At 36.4% G+C, this 17,125-nt stretch overlaps 1 pseudogene; it reads right to left on the reverse strand.

Annotated features, from left to right (window-relative positions):
* Nucleotides 1-282: 282 nt before the first annotated feature.
* LOC143672618 (olfactory receptor 7A5-like) lies at nucleotides 283-1,211 on the reverse strand (annotated as a pseudogene).
* Nucleotides 1,212-17,125: the final 15,914 nt, after the last annotated feature.

A 17,125-nucleotide genomic window follows, 5' to 3' on the forward strand; every position in this document is an offset into this window, starting at 1 on the left:
TTTTGGGTTATTTGTAATTTACAAGTTGTTTTTCATCCAGGATTGAAAAAAACATAGAAAATATAGGAAAATGGACAATAGGAAAAACTGTTAATATGTAAGCTAGAAAGAAATCTTAATATCTGAAGTAGCTTAAGATCAAACACATGGAAACCCTTGGAAATAAATAGAAAGAGATACTTCTTATTTCAATGTTTTGATCAAAGAATCATAATTGCTATTATCTGTTTATGAAAGCCTGAGGTCACAGGAACCTCCTCAGCTCCAGCACAAATGATGCTGTTATGGCTTCCACCCCAGGAATATTTTAAGAGCCCTTATTATATCTTTATTCCTCAGAATGTAGATAAAGGGGGTCAACATGAGGGTAACCACAGTGTACATCACTGAGGCTGGTGCATTTGAGTATGTGTTGTGTGTAGCAGCAGAACTAAAATACACCCTAAGACTTCTACAATAGAATAAGGAGACCACTGAGAGGTGAGAAACGCAGGTGGAAAAAGCTTTATACTTCCCTTGAGCTGATGGCATTGCACGTATGGAAGAAACAACCTTAGAATAAGATAAAAGGATCCCAGTGAGTGGAACCACACCCACCAGCATGGTTACAAAATACATCACTATGTCATTGAGAAAGGTGTCTGAACAGGCAAGTTGGACCAATTGATTAAGTTCACAGAAAAAGTGGGGGATTTCCAAGGGTTTACAGAAAGAGAGCTTCAACACCATTGAGGTTTGCAATAAGGAATGTAAGGCAGCTGCTATCCAGGAACCCAGAGCCAGAGGGACACAGAGCTGGGGATTCATGGTGACCATGTAGTGCAGGAGGTGACAGAAGGCAATGAAGTGGTCATAGGCCATCACAGATAGGAGGAAGTCCTCCAACCCTGCAAAAAGTAAGAAAAGGGACATCTGCAGGAGGCAGGCTCCATAGGAGATGACTTTTGTCTGTGTCTGAAGATGCACCAGCATCTTTGGGATGGTGGTGGAGATAAAGTAGATGTAAGCAAAGGACAGGTTGGAGAGGAAGATGTACATGGGCGTGTGAAGGTGAGAGTTGGTGTTGGTGACCAGGATGATGAGTAGATTCCCAAAGACGGTGACCAGGTACATGGATGGAAAGAGCCCAAAGGGAAGGGCTGCAATTCTGGTGACTCTGAAAACCCTAGAAGAAGGAATTCTGAAACTCGGGTGTTGTTTTCTGGTTCCATGTGACAGATATAACTAGGAAGAAACAGATAAAGAACATTGATAATTTTTACCCAAAGAAGCATTGCTAGTCTAGTTGACATGCATTAATTCCTATTTTTTGTTCAACAAGTTAATTTCTATATTTTATATTTTGATCTGGTTTTTGACAATCACTTCAGTCCTGGATCTTTACCTCATACAATAAGGTAAATTATTATAAGAAAAGTATTTTCTAAAACATTCTCTAAATACATGCACATGCTAATATTATCTATTACTCTCATATATATTTCTTCTTCTGATATATTCCTGAGAACAGTACACCACTTCAATTTGTCATTTCAATGTACCATGACTTTTATAGTATAATGTAAAATCTAGGGAAACAGAGACCATATTAGTTTTCTTTATCTGTGTGTTTTCCCAGAGGTTTCTGAATATCTGTGCATTATATAGAAATAAAATGTAAGTACATTGTATGTAAATACATTAACTTACTTACTTAAGGAGGCACAAGTCCGGTGATGTGTCAGTTATGGACCGTGGCACATGCACCTATGATGGTCATAGATAAAAATTCTTAGCATCCATTATATTTGACACTTTCCTGAAGCTTCTACCTTACTTTCCAGCTCACATGAATGTCACCTCTGAGAAGAACATCTCACTGTGAAATTCTGAGATACTTTCTGAGTTGTTTGTAATGGAGACTGAAATGTTTCTCCAGACCAGATAGTAAGAAGGACTCAGGTATCCATCCTCCAGACAGACATAGAAACCCACAGATAATGTCCCATTTCTAGAAGAAGAGACAGCAACAAAGGAGTTACTTACAGTTTTGCTTTAAATACTCATTCCCACAATTTCCTCTGTCCCTCATTAGCATATTTCTCTCTGTATACCTTATTAGCACATTCACTTGTGGCTTCATACCAGAGCCATCATTCCCCTGTGGGACACTGGTCAGGAGACAATGGAAATGGTTCCCACTCATGCTCTTTTCCCAAGAGACCAGGTTGCATCAGGCGAATCCAGGTTTATCTTTTGCACTTTGTGGATTCTACTTCCTTGCATGGTTCTAACTTTCTGGCACCTTTTCCAACCTCTGAATTGAAGTTTTCCCTATGTCCATGTTTATGAATCCACTTCACTATTCCCTTGGATCTCGAAGAAAGCATTGACTTGGGGTAAGTATTTGGCACCTGTTCTCTCTGGGACACTGCTTTTCTCCTTTTAAACCAAATGGAAAACTGGGCCTTTGGATATGAAACAATAAGCAGTACACTCCTTACTAATTTAGATTTTTTTCTAATCATTTAAAACTAATCATGCCTGTAACACATTTTGGAGGTTGCTGATTCTTTATGTAAAATATTAGCTAATTAAAAGTTACATTTGATGTCTTTCTGCAACGTTAACTGAGCTTAGCATATTTATAGAGATTTCCTTATTGAGTTCTTAGAAAAGTCAGTCCTAGAAACCAGTACTCTTTTGGAAACAATTCTACATTTGTATAATTGGGTGAGATTCAAAATTTTAAGCATCTGACTAAAGTTATGACCCATATAAGTTTTGGGAACTCTCAACATGTTTCCAGTTCTCAGTCTTTCAACCAGTGGATCTCAAGCAGAGGTGACTTTGGTTCCTGGGGCTATATGGAAATGTATAGATATATTCTGGGAAGTGCTCACCAACCCAATCTGTTCTGTTTCAACACAGAACTCATTTTCTCATTGAGTTTTGTCATTTAAATATTATAAAACACTAAAGAACTTCTACCTCACTTGATGCTTTTCTCTCTGTTTTACAACTGGGCACCAGTGAAGATTAGCTCAGCAAACAGGGCAGCCTGGTTAAGATATGGAAAACAGGATGGCTCACTTTGCATAGGAATGAGCTGAAATATTTCAAGACCAAATGTCACCATAATGAATTCAGGTCCTAGATTTAACAGAATGTTCAGCTGTACAATTTGATTACTCACAGGAAAGGGTAAACTGATTTTGCTTAGCATGTCCATTCAGGACATTTTATCTCTGTGCAAAGACAGGAGCAGAAGCTGATGAGTGAATCAAGGTATTATGCTGGAAATTGCCACAAATAAGGAAACAACTAGACCAAGGAGAAGGCACAATTTGATCTCAGTCCTTCATCTCTAAATAGATGTTTCCTGACAAGGGAGGCCCTGTCCCAGGAGCAGAATGGAATGCTCCTGATGCTGGGATCAGTATCAGCCTTTGACAGAAAGTTGATTCAGAACTTTTCTTTAAAAACAAAATGAAACCAAATGCTGGGTGAACCAAAGTGGCTCAGAAGCATCACTTCTTTCCTGCCATGCCAGAGGTCCAGGTTTGATTCCCAGTGCCTTCCCATGCAAGAAAAAATCAAATGCGGGTTGTGATCTTTCAGAATATACCACATTTGCTGACACATGAGTTGGAAATATATCATATATTTTCAGAATATACTACGTATGCTGACACATATTGGAAAATGGCTGTTCTTCCAAGATGGAGTCCTGGCCTTGAGGATAATATTGAAACCATTTTTCTGGCAGAAATGGATTAAATCACCATTCTCAGACCTCTTCACATTTAAAACATATGCTTTTGTTTCACTCATCGTGGTTCCCAAGCTTTTTGGCACTAGTTGGCTGGATTCCCACTCTGTGTCATGGTCAACCCACTTGACATCAAGGGTGTTCTATCAATCCATAAAGAAGCAGGTGCAAACTATGAAGTATGGAAGCTTAGAACCTTAGAAAATGGATTGAGGCAGACAGCAAAATGGAGAAGTCAAAGTACTGTTTATTTTGTTGCTTCTCTTTATACAAAAAAAACAAAAACAATTTCCAAAACTATAAGTGGGTAATGTTTGCGGTATTTGACTTCTCTTTACAAAAGGCTCAGAAATATAATGGTTCCCTTACATCTCATGATAAACCTGTGGGAAATAAATGTTCTATCAGGACAATAAAGATGAGTGAAAGTACAATTTTAATCACTTTGAGGGGAAATGTTTTAAAGAGTAAGAAAGCATAAATCAAGGGAGGACAATCAAGTAGCAGGTAACTTGCAATTAAATAATAATAATACAATACTTGTAAGTAGTCAGTTATCTTCATTCATATCTTTCATCTTCATTTCTCCAGATTGAAAGAGACTTCTCGATCCCTCTCTCAGAGTTAGCTATCATGTTGCATGAAGAGATGTACAAATCAACTTGTCTCAGGATTGCTCCGAGCCCTGCAACTATAGAAAAATTTCTGTTGTCATTTGAGGGGTGTAACACTAAATCCACATGAAATATGTAATAATGGGTTACACCAAACTTTCTAACTGGATTGATAATAGGGGAATGAGTTACTAGTGTTTAGACCTCAAAAAACAAAGAGACAAAAAAAGACTCTAATATTAGTCTTTCCATTGTCTTTATTAAAACTGCTTATTTAGAAAGATGTTTGAAGGAAGACAAAAGTGGAGGAAGAAACTGAAAGTAAAAATTTCAGGGCAAAACTATGATGTAAGACTACTCTTGCAGTGGAAAGAGATACTATGTTTTAGGTTCTTCTGTTATTTAAGCATCTAAGACTCAGAGGTTATGATTTTTTTATATATTTCAACAAATTTTTCTAACATGTTTTGTAATGTTCATATATGGGATAAAGCAAATGTCAAGTTGGAATATATTTTGAATTCAGAAAGCAAGAAGTTATAGATGAATCTCACTGAGATGTAAGGTTTAGTGTTTTTCTTAGAACCAAGAATGTTTCTATGTGTAGGTAACATTATTTTATTTTTTATAAAATGCACCATGTTTATTGATATTCTTCAGTTTCATTTATTAAAAAACAGTATGCTGTCTTTCTACTTTCTTTTTTTTCACTTTTTTATTAATGGAAAGAAAAAAAGAAATTAACACAACATTTAGAAATCATACCATTCTACATATGCAATCAGTAATTCTTAACATCATCACATAGATGCATGATCATTGTTTCTTAGTACATTTGCATCTGTTTAGAGGAACTAGCAACACAACAGAAAAAGATATAAAATGTTAATATAGAGAAAAGAAATAAAAGTAGTAATAATAGCTAAAAAAAAACCCTATAGCTAGGATGCAGCTTCATTCAGTGTTTTAACATGATTACTTTACAATTAGTTATTATTGTGCTGTCCGTTTTTGAGTTTTTGTATCTAGTCCTGTTGCACAGTCTGTATCCCTTCAGCTCCAATTACCCATTATCTTACCCTGTTTCTAACTCCTGCTGGACTCTGTTACCAATGACATATTCCAAGTTTATTCTTGAATGTCCATTCACATCAGTGGAACCATACAGTGTCCTTTAGTTTTTGGCTGGACTCACTCAGCATAATATTCTCTAGGTCCATCCATGTTATTACATGCTTCATAAGTTTATCTTGTCTTAAAGCTGCATAATATTCCATCATATGTATATACCACAGTTTGTTTAGCCATTTTTCTGTTGATGGACATTTTGGGTGTTTCGATCTCTTAGCAATTGTAAATAACGCTGCTATAAACATTGGTGTGCAAATGTCCGTTTGAGTTTTTGCCCTTAAGTCCTTTGAGTAGATACCTAGCAATGGTATTGCTGGGTCATATGGCAATTCTACATTCAGCTTTTTGAGGAACCGCCAAACTGCCTTCCACAGTGGTTGCACCATTTGACATTCCCACCAACAGTGGATAAGTGTGCCTCTTTCTCCGCATCCTCTCCAGCACTTGTCATTTTTTGTTTTGTTGATAATGGCCATTCTGGTGGGTGTGAGATGATATCTCATTGTGGTTTTGATTTGAATTTCTCTAATGGCCAGGGACATTGAGCATCTCTTCATGTGCCTCTTGGCCATCCGTATTTCCTCTTCTGGTACGTGTCTGTTCAAGTCTTTTTCCCATTTTGTAATTGGGTTGGCTGTCTTTTTGTTGTTGAGTTGAACAATCTCATTATAAATTCTGGATACTAGACCTTTATCTGATATGTCATTTCCAAATATTATCTCCCATTAGGTAGGCTGTCTTTCTACTTTCTTGATGAAGTTCTTTGATGCACAAAAGTGTTTAATTTTGAGTAGCTCCCATTTATTTCTTTCTTCAGTGCTCTTGATTTAGGTTTAAGGTCCATAAAACCGACTCCAGTTGTAAGATTCATAAGATATCTCCCTGAATTTTCCTCTAACTGTTTTATGGTCTTAGACCTAATGTTTAGATCTTTGATCCACTTTGAGTTAACTTTTGTATAAGGTGTGAGATACGGGTCTTCTTTCATTCTTTTACATATGGATATCCAGTTCTCTAGGCACCATTTATTGAAGAGACTGTTCTGTCCCAGGTGAGTTGGCTTGACTGCCTTATCAAATTTATAAAGAGATTGTTCAACTCAACAACAAAAAGACAGCCAACCCAATTACAAAATGGGAAAAAGACTTGAACAGACACCTCTCAGAAGAGGAAATACAAATGGCCAAAAGGCACATGAAGAGATGCTCAATGTCCCTGGCCATTAGAGAAATGCAAATCAAAACCACAATGAGATATCATCTCACACCCACCAGAATGGCCATTATCAACAAAACAAAAAATGACAAGTGCTGGAGAGGATGCAGAGAAGGAGGCACACTTATCCACTGTTGGTGGGAATGTCAAATGGTGCAACCACTGTGGAAGGCAGTTTGGTGGTTCCTCAAAATATGAATGTAGAATTGCCATACAACCCAGCAATACCATTGCTGGGAATCTACTCAAAGGACTTAAGGGCAAAAACTCAAACGGACATTTGCACACCAATGTTTATAGCAGCATTATTTACAATTGCAAAGAGATGGTAACAGTCAAAATGTCCATCAACAGACGAGTGACTAAACAGACTGTGGTATATACATATGATGGAAAATTATGCAGCTTTAAGACAGGATAAACTTATGAAGCATGTAATAACATGGATGGACCTAGAAAATATTATGCTGAGTGAGCCCAGCCAAAAACTAAAGGACAAATACTGTATGGTCCCACTGATGTGAATGGACATTCGAGAATAAACTTGGAATATGTCATTGGTAACAGAGTCCAGCAGGAGTTAGAAACAGGGTAAGATAATGGGTAATTGGAGCTGAAGGGATACAGACTGTGCAACAGGACCTGATACAAAAACTCAAAAATGGACAGCACAATAATAACTAATTGTAAAGTAATCATGTTAAAACACTGAATGAAGCTGCATCTGTGCTATAGGTTTTTGTTTTGTTTTGTTTTGTTTTGTTTTTTACTGTTATTACTTTTATTTTTTCTCTATATTAACATTCTATATCTTTTTCAGTTGTGTTGCTAGTTCTTCTAAACCGATGCAAATGTGCTAAGAAACGATGATCATGCATTGATGTGATGATATTAAGAATTACTGATTGCATATGTAGAATGGTATGATTTCTAAATGTTGGGTTAATTTCTTTTTTTCCATTAATTAATAGAAAAAACCCAGTATGATTTTCTTGCATGTTATTAAAGTATACTTTTAATATCTGTACATTAAAACATAAATAATTAATATATAAAAAAGAACTTCTAGCATGGTAAGTGTGATGGATTTCTGCAACATGACAGAATAACTCTTAAACTACTGATTCTAGCATTGAGCTTACAAATCATAAATTCTCACTCAGAATTCTTTAAAAGTCCTAATCATTACTATTTCTTTTCCTACTGTATTATTTTTTGAATTTGTTCATTGTATAATATAACATATACAGAAAGCAAAGAAAGAGAAAAGCAATAATTTTCAGAGCACTCTTTAAAAAGCAGTTACCAGAGAGGTCACAGAGTTTGTTTTGGGCTACCATACATTCCTCTCATATTTTTCCTTCTAGCTGTGCCAGAATATAGGAGGCTAGAAGAAATGAATATTTTCTTATCATCACAATCAACTTTTTTGTGAAAAATAACATGTACAAAAAACAATAAATTTCAAAGCATAGCTCAGCAATTAGTTGTAGAACAGATTTTAAGTTTGGTATAGAAATCCTCAATTTTAGATTTTTACTTCTAGCTGCTGTGACTTACTGGGGACTAAAATATCAATTCAATGATTCTGCAGTTATATTCATTTGTTAAACCCTACCTTCTCTATATAATCCTAACAACACCTTTGATATTTCTGTCCCACTCTTTAGGCATATTAGAGTTATGGTCATCTAGCATTTTCATGTTGAAGGCTGTCAATAATGTGGGGTAGGGAGCTGGAACCAGTGGATGTTCTGGAGAGGGTGGGCACTCTAGGTTTCAGGACTTTTTTGGTCCAGAGACCCATCTGTAGGATGTAGGTTTCTGGAGAGTTACTTTATTTCATGGAACCTTTATAGAATCTTATATATTGCCCTAGGTGTTCTTTAGAATTGGTTGGAATGGTTTGGGATTGGGGTTTGGGTAAGTTATGACTACCATTGCAGGTAGCAATGGCTAACTGCAGCTTGCATAAGAGAAACCTCCAGAGTAGCCTCTGGACTCTATTTTAACTCAATCAACCTCTGATACTTCATCAGTTATACTTCTTTTTCCCTGGTACTGTGGGAATGGCTTACCCCACAGTACCAGGGCCAGATTCATTCCTGAGAGTCATGTTCCATGCCACCAGGGAAACTTTCACCCTTGGATATCTTGCCCCATGTAAAGAGAAAGGCAATGGTTTCACTTGCAGAGTTGGGTTTAGAGAGAAAGGCCACATCTCAGCAACAAAAGAGGCCCCCCAGAAGTAACTCTTAGGCATACCTATAGGTAGGCTAAGCATCTCCACTACCTACAGGAGATTCACAAGAGTAAGCCTCAAGATCAATGGCTTGGCCTACTGTTTTGGGTGTCCCTAATATTTAACACAATATCAAGGGATTCCCTCATGGTAAAGTTTAATAGTTCCATATTTTTTAACTCCCACGAGGGACTTTACCAATACTTTTTGATTGTCTGCTTACTAAAGTCTAAGAAGAATCTAGGCATTACATTGAACTATACAGGATTAAAGGCCTCATTCTTGTTCTGGGCTCCATGTGTTTGGATAATCCAAATGATCTATCCAGACAGGTTGAGTTAGAATATGTGCTACAGAAATTTTATGTTCCAGACAAAATAAAACTTTCTTCCTTTGGTCTCAAAGATTAGGTATGGATCTAAAATATAGATCCATACTCTTGTCTTCTGTATTGCATTAATCCCAATCTGATCAATTTTGTTCTTATCAGCAAATACCAGGTTATATATATATAAAACAGCCTTTAAAACCTGAACTTCATCTGCCATTTTTGGGTGAGGATAACCTATTGTTGTTGCATTAATTTGGGCATTTTTATAGACCTGCTTTAATTGGAATATTTTCACAGCCTTGGACACTGTAAAGTGCAACTTAATAAATTCCTGCTTTTTAAATCCACTCTGTGTCTGATATATTGCATCCCACCAGCTAGCAAATTAGAATGCCTTTGAATTATTTTTTCCATCAATCTGTCCCTTTACTGTCCTTTTTAGTCCAGGCTGGCAGTGGTTATCTTCATACAGATCTCACAAAAAAATTCTTTGATTTTGCATGCAGCACACAGGGTTCCCAACTGTCAGACACTATTACTTCCCACTACTCCTTTCCAAATAACTGCATTTCCAATCCTGATTTGTATGAAATGGCTGACTGTTTCCAGGCTTCATTAAATAATCACTTGGGGCACAATTCTGTGGGTCCTTATTTTTCATTAACACAGAATCTTCAAAACTATCAATTTCTAGTTTCTTTGTACTCAAGAGTTCAATTCTCAGCATATCACTTTTTCACATTTTATTTTAAGCAGGAATGTGAAACAATACCTCATTTTCCAATTTAATTTGGATGTTTCTTCAGCTAAATATCCCAGTCATCACTTTGAAATTCTGCCTTCCATCCAACACCAGGATGCAATTTTGACAAATTATCTGCCACTTTAAAACATAAGTAACTATTTTCCAATTGGCAATAGCACATTTGTCATTTCTCCCTAGGACTTCATGAGAAGAAACTCTAGTGTCCATAATTCTGCCAACAGTCCATTCAAAGGAATCTAGGCATTTTCTATCAATGTCCCTACAATTCTTCCAGAGTCTTCCCATTATCCAATTATGAAATCATTTCAGCATTTTTGGTATTTGCAAATCCAGCACCTCACCATCTTGGCACCAAATCTGTTGTTTTCATTTTCCAAAGCTACCAGAATGCAATACATGAGAAACAGACTGGATTTTTAAAATGGGGATTTATTAGCCTACAAATTTACCATTCTAAGGCTGTAAAATGTCCAAATAACGGCATCAACAGGATGATGTCTTCTCTGAAGAAGGGTCACCAGCATCTTGGACATGGCTGTGATATGAGAAGGTGCATAGCCAGTGTCTTCTGGTTCTTATCTCCTGGGTTTCACTGTTTTCTGCTTCTGGTTCCAGTGGCATCTTCTCTCAGCTCCTCAGCTGTTTAATTTTTGCTCTAGGCTTTTATGACCTTTTCTCTCTTTTATCCTGTCACTAAGGACTCCAGTAAATGGATTAAGACCCACCTTGAATAGGGTGGGTCACATGGCAATTGAAATAATCTAATCAGAAGGTCACACCAACAATAGATCTGCACCCACAAGAATGGATTAAGAGAACATGTCCTTTTCTGTGGAGCATAACAGCTCCAAACAGCACATCCAAGTTGTGGGATTGCCCGGTCATAAGACAACTCTAAACTTAGCTTTATAAGTAACTGCCAAATAACCTTCCACAATAGCTGTATCATTTTAAATTCCTACCAACAGTGCATAAGTGTTCCAGTTTCTCAGCATCCTCGCCAATGCTTGCAGTTTTCTGTTCCTTTAATGGTGGGAACCCAAGAGGGGGTGAGCTGATACCTCATCATGGTTCTGATTTGCATTTCCCTAATAACTAGTGAAGCTGAGCATCTTTTCATGTGCTTCGTAACTACCTATATATGGCTATAAAGCACCATATATAGGTGACTACAAAGCACTTTAGAAAAGTGCCTATTCATATTTTTGCCCATTTTGTGCATTGATTTGTGTGCTGGTCTGAAAGAATTATGTACCCTTGAAAATCCATGTCTTAATCCTGATTCATTTCATGGTGGCAACTGTTTCTTTCAATCACTATAGGGTGGAAACTTGAGTAGATTATCTCCAGGTGCTGCAGCATGCCCAATTGTGGGTATTAACCTTTGATTAAAGGAAGATGTGAATCCACCCATACCATGTGGTTCTTGATTAGTTTACTGAAATCCCTTAAAAGAGGAAACATTTTGGAAAAAGTTAGCGAGACATGAGAGCACACACAGCCAGAAACTTTTGGAGATGATGAAGGAAAATGTACATTATGAAATACAACAAAATCAGTGCTCAGAGTAAAATTGATATCTATAGATGTCTATATAAAACAAGAAGAAGGACCACAAATCAATAAACTAACTTCACACTGGTAGAAACTAGAAACACATGAACAACTAAATCTAAAGCTAGTAGAAATAATAATAAATATTAGTATGTTGGTGATAAATGAAATAAACAAGAGAAAAACAATGGAGAGAAACAATAAAACTAAAAGTTGGTTCTTGGAAAAGATAAATAAAATTGTTAAAAAAGTTAGCTCATTAAAAAAAGAGAGAGAAAGGAAGCAAGCTACTAAAATCCAAAATGAAATGGGGATATTGAAAGATATTGTAGAAATTTACAGAACTATAAATGAATGCTATGAACAATTGTTTGCTAACAATCTGGATAATACAGAGTAAATGAACAAATTCCTAAGTTAATACAACTTAACTATATTGACTCAATAATAAATAGGAGATCTCAATGGACCTATAATAAGTTAAGCTATTCAATCTGTAATAAAAACTTCCCAACAAGAGATGTTCAGGACAAGATAGCTTCAAGAGTGCATTCTATCAAACATTCAAACAAGAATTAACTCCAATGCTTATGAAATACATTGAAATTGAAGAAGAGGGAACTCTTTCTAATTCATTTTATGAGCTTAACAATATGGTGATACCAAAGAAACATATGACATAATAAGAAAGGAGACTATGGATTAATTTCCCTTATGGGTATAAATGTAAATATCCTCAATAAAATACTAGCATAATTGCTCAATAAAATATAGCAATTATGTGGGGCAAGGTGGTGGCATAAGGAGTTGGGGAACTCAGTTTGTCCTCTAGGGCAGCTAGTAAATAGCCAGGAACTGTCTGTAACAACTGTTGAGGGACATCCATGACTGGACATACATTGCACACCAGTCTGGAAGGAAGAAAGGACCAAGATCACACTGCAGAACTGTAAGTAATACTCCAAAAATGTGGATGCTGGAGCCCCTCCCCCAGTAACATGACAAGTTATTATGAAAACATATCTTGTGGGGAAAAGAAGCCGTTTCTACTAGGAGAAAGGAAAAATAGCTCAACTAAGCTCCAATTGTGGTTTCAATTAACAAATGTGGCTTACCAAATACAAGGTTTGAGCACAGATAAACTTAGAGCAAGCAGGGAACTAATCCCGAGGTCTATCTAATCTGAGAGAGGAGGTGGAGATGGTGGAAAAAGAAAAAAAAGACAGAGAATTTTGGAGTCAGCTGAGCTCCAAATGCTGGAAAAGAGCTGTACCCAAGGAAGAGAGACACACAGTGCTGAGTACCAATCTGGCTCTTCATTGAAAAACCTCCAATAGGGGCTGGACACCAGCTCTGGAAAGGAATTTTAAAAACTTTTAAAAACAGATCATTAAAGAGAGCCTCAGGCATTTTCAATTTTCAGCACTAACCCAGACAAGGGCATAGCTAAGGTATGTCTTAGTGACAAAATAACTAGTGAGGTAAAGGAGAAGGCCCTAAATGGCCTGTCTTTTCCCAGAAAATCAAGGGGATGATGCCAAGAATGATGACTCTTATTCAGAGAATTCAGAGCCAAGTACTGGAAAGCAGAAACAGCTTAAGCACAACCTTCTACCTCAGCTTCTGTCTCAACCACATCTCTGGCAGGGCAGGGATTGCTGAAAAATTAAAGGTACTGAACAATTTACATTACACCAGTGGGGAGCTGTGGACTGGAAAGCATTACCTGCTGGGCAGGATAGAAAAAGCACAGAACCAAGAGCTTCACTGACAACCAACTAGGTTTCATCCTCAGGAAACTTGATACCAATTACACCCTCCTGCTGAGATGTAGGCCCATATGGTCTGGGAAAATCTGATGGGTGTCAGTCACATCTGAGGAGACTCTCCTCAATAAAACAAAGCCAACCAACAAGCAAACCTTAGGTAAAAGAGAGAGAATGTCAGCCAAAATAAACTAATCAAACTATATATATATGCCTAAGACTCACCCTCAGAGAGTCTCTTTTGTTGCCCAAATATGGCCTCTCTTTCTAACATAACTCTGCAGGTAAACTCTCTGCTCTCTGCCCTACATGGTACATAACTCCCAGCGGTATAAATCTCCCTTGAAACACAGAAAATGACTCAAGGAAGAGCTATCCCTGGATCTTGACTAAAGGGTGGAAAAAATTAAAATAAAAAATAAAGTTTCAGGGGCTAATAAATTTCAAATATAGTCAAGAGGTGAGTCTGGAGGTTATTTTTATGCATTATATTGATATTCCTTTTTAGTTTCTATCATGTTAGAAAATATTTGAAAAAAATACCTGAAACTGTTGAACTGCAAGCCAGCAGCATTGATTCTTGATGATAGCTGTATAACTGTATAGCTTTTATGGTATATAATATAGCTTTTATATGGTATGTGATTTTATATGACCATGTGATTGTGAAAACCATGTGTTTGGCACTGCCTTTAGCCAGTGTAGGGGAAGATATAGGGGTAGTTAAGGTTTTGAGACATTTTATGTGCTCTTTTTTATTTTTTATCTTTTTGGAGTAATGAAAATGTCCTAAAATTTCTTGTGGTGAGGAACACACAGCTACATGATATACTTTTGAGTCACTGATTCATACTGTGAACGATTATATTGTATGTGAATAGAACTCAAAGAAATTGCATTAAAAATACTAGCAATCTGAATCAAAGAGAATAGTAAAAGGAAGTATGCACTGTGACCAAGTAGTAATTATCTAACAAATGAAAAAAGGTCACCATAAGAAAAACAATCAATGTAATATTCAAATTCACAGAATAAATGGAAACACCACGTGGTAATCTCAACTGATGGAGAAAATGCACTCAACAAAGCCAATACCCTTTGAATGCAGAGTGACTCAGAGAAATAATAGAAGGTAACTTTAATAGTATGATAAGGGCATCTGTATAAAATACCACTAGAATTATACTTAATGATCAAAGAGTCAAGGCCTTTTCTTGAACTGTATTGTACTGGAAATCCTGGCCAAGAAAATTAGGTAGTAAAATGCTATAATATTCATCTAAATTGGAAAGGAAGATGGAAAATGTTTGTACTTAGTGATGACATGATTCTTTACATAGAAATAGGAAACCGTCCAGAAGAACACTTCTAGAGCTCATAAGTAAACCCAGACAAATGCAAGCTCCAAGATTAAGATGCAAGTGGTTGTTTTGTACACCCTCAAAGATCATTCCTGTCTGAAATTTTTAAAAGATTCATTCATCACAACATCAAATGGGAAACATAGGGAACAATGATGAAGTCTTTATAGAAGAGGTGAGAAAGCTGTTACTTAAAGCAAGAAAACACCTCCTCATGCAGAAGAGGAGACCATTCTAGGAAGCAGGATCAGCAGGAACATTCTGTTGATTCAGTTGTAAACCCTAAGAACATGTCCTTAGTAGCCAGTAGAAAGCATGTGCATCCATATACATGGAGTAATCAATTATTCCCTAAGTCAATGGGAACCACTTGGGAAAAATTTGGTTTCAAAAGGGGTAATGCAAAACGCTGGAACACAAGAACTGGTCAGGGATAGTTTTCAGGACTGACTTACCCTCTTACAGTGAAAAATGTAAGCATTGGGAGGCATGCACAGGCTGTTCACTCAGTGCATGGACTGAGGGGCCAATATGAAGGTCACTGGTAGGAGCTCTGGGTGGGAAGTCCACAGCATTGCTCATTTCAGTGGGTGTAAGTAACATGACCCTGGGAAATGTCTGCAGATGCCTATTTCTACTGAGTTTTGGAAAAATATGCTGCAATGGGCAACTTCAAGATAAAATTCTTCTCCTAACTTATTCCTTTACTACAAAAGCAATACATTTTCCTAACTTCATTGCCAGGAGTGCTGGATAGATGGGTAGGAAGTTACAAAGGGTTGAATAAGCTATTTGACCTACAGAAAGTACCAAGTATTTGACCTACAGATTAACAGATAGTAAACATGGGAAGAAGCTTTTCTTTAAATGCATCCAGCAAAAGTTTAGAGTGTTTAAGTTTCCATTTGTTGTGTATTTGCCTGAACTACTTAACATTTCACCATTGAGCAGTGATGGCCTCAAAGGGGTTTTGTTTTGTTTCTTTGGTAGCAATTAGACAGACCTCTCTGGTGTTGTCAATTACAATTTTCATTGGGTAAGCCTTTATTCTATGACTTTGTTAATGGCAGAAAGATTGTAATCTATCACTTGTTTTTCTACCCTGAAACTCCAAATGTGATAGTAATTGCAATCTTGAGCAAGATGGCTTCCTTAGAAATAATTATCTTTAGTATAGTGAATACTAAAACTATGCAATCACATATGAATGAAGAAAAGGGTCTCTAGTGAGAACCTGACAAAAACAAATGCTATTAGTTCCAGGCTTGATGACTTCCAAATTAACCATGTAAAAGTTCTCTGATCATCATATTAAGAAAGCTCTCAAAGTTGGAGTGAATATTGGGTCATCAGACTTTGAAACCTCTTTGGTTCCATGTTCCCACCAGACACAAAGCTGAGTTGTATGAGCTGGTCCCCAAAGCAAACTCTTGTTGTTGATCACTGACTCTTCTTTGACCTTTACAATTGCTCTCAACTGTATTCAGTTGCTACAGCAGTGATTTCACTGAGCACCTTTATTTTTTCTAAATTTTATTTCCGAATAGGCATTTAAAATAGACATTTTAAATTTAGAACTATTCTATTTAAACTTGCCATTATGAAAATTAGTATTGTATGTTCTTTTAAAAATAATATTATAAATTGGAGATAGTTATTCTATGTATATTAGGACTTGGTAAAAAATATTAATGTAACTGGTAACATCTTGAGGGCATTATCCATACACACATTATAAAATAATAATTAATTAGTATTTCTACCACAGAAGTGTCAGTTTACTTTGTTGTAAATGTTAAAAACTAAACAATAATTTACTCTGATGGTAATGTGACACAAATTTAACCTTTACATCTATACTGTATTTGTACACTTTCAATTAATATGTCAAAGGTAAAGGATACTGGAAAATATTTAAAATTTGGATATTGAAATAAATAAGGTTAACTGTCAAAAAATGATACATAGAACAGAAAGGGATAGTTTTAACTTAAGATATGAAGGACTTTCTACTGAAAACTATAAAGGAAGTTAAAGTAGATCTCAGTATATGACAAGATGTCTGTGTTCTTAAAAAGGAAGAATTAATATTATCAAGGTTCAGTAATACCCAAAGTGATCTACTGTGTTTCATAATACCAGGAGTTTGTTTTTAGAGGAAATGGAGAGGCTGATCCTCAGTCATGGAATTACACATCACCAGAACTCTAGCACCACCTCAGAGTACTGTATTTACTTATTTCCATGGCTCTTGGCTTATTTAGACCCTTTACCATTTGAGAGATGGCACCGTATACTACTATTTTCTTCCTTCCAAGATGGTTGTTAAGTATAGCTGAATAAATATTTGTTGAATGACTGAAAACAAAAAGTTGGTTGAGTTGAACAGATATT

The sequence above is a fragment of the Tamandua tetradactyla genome, chromosome Y, assembly GCF_023851605.1.
Source record: "Tamandua tetradactyla isolate mTamTet1 chromosome Y, mTamTet1.pri, whole genome shotgun sequence".
NCBI lineage: Eukaryota > Metazoa > Chordata > Mammalia > Pilosa > Myrmecophagidae > Tamandua > Tamandua tetradactyla.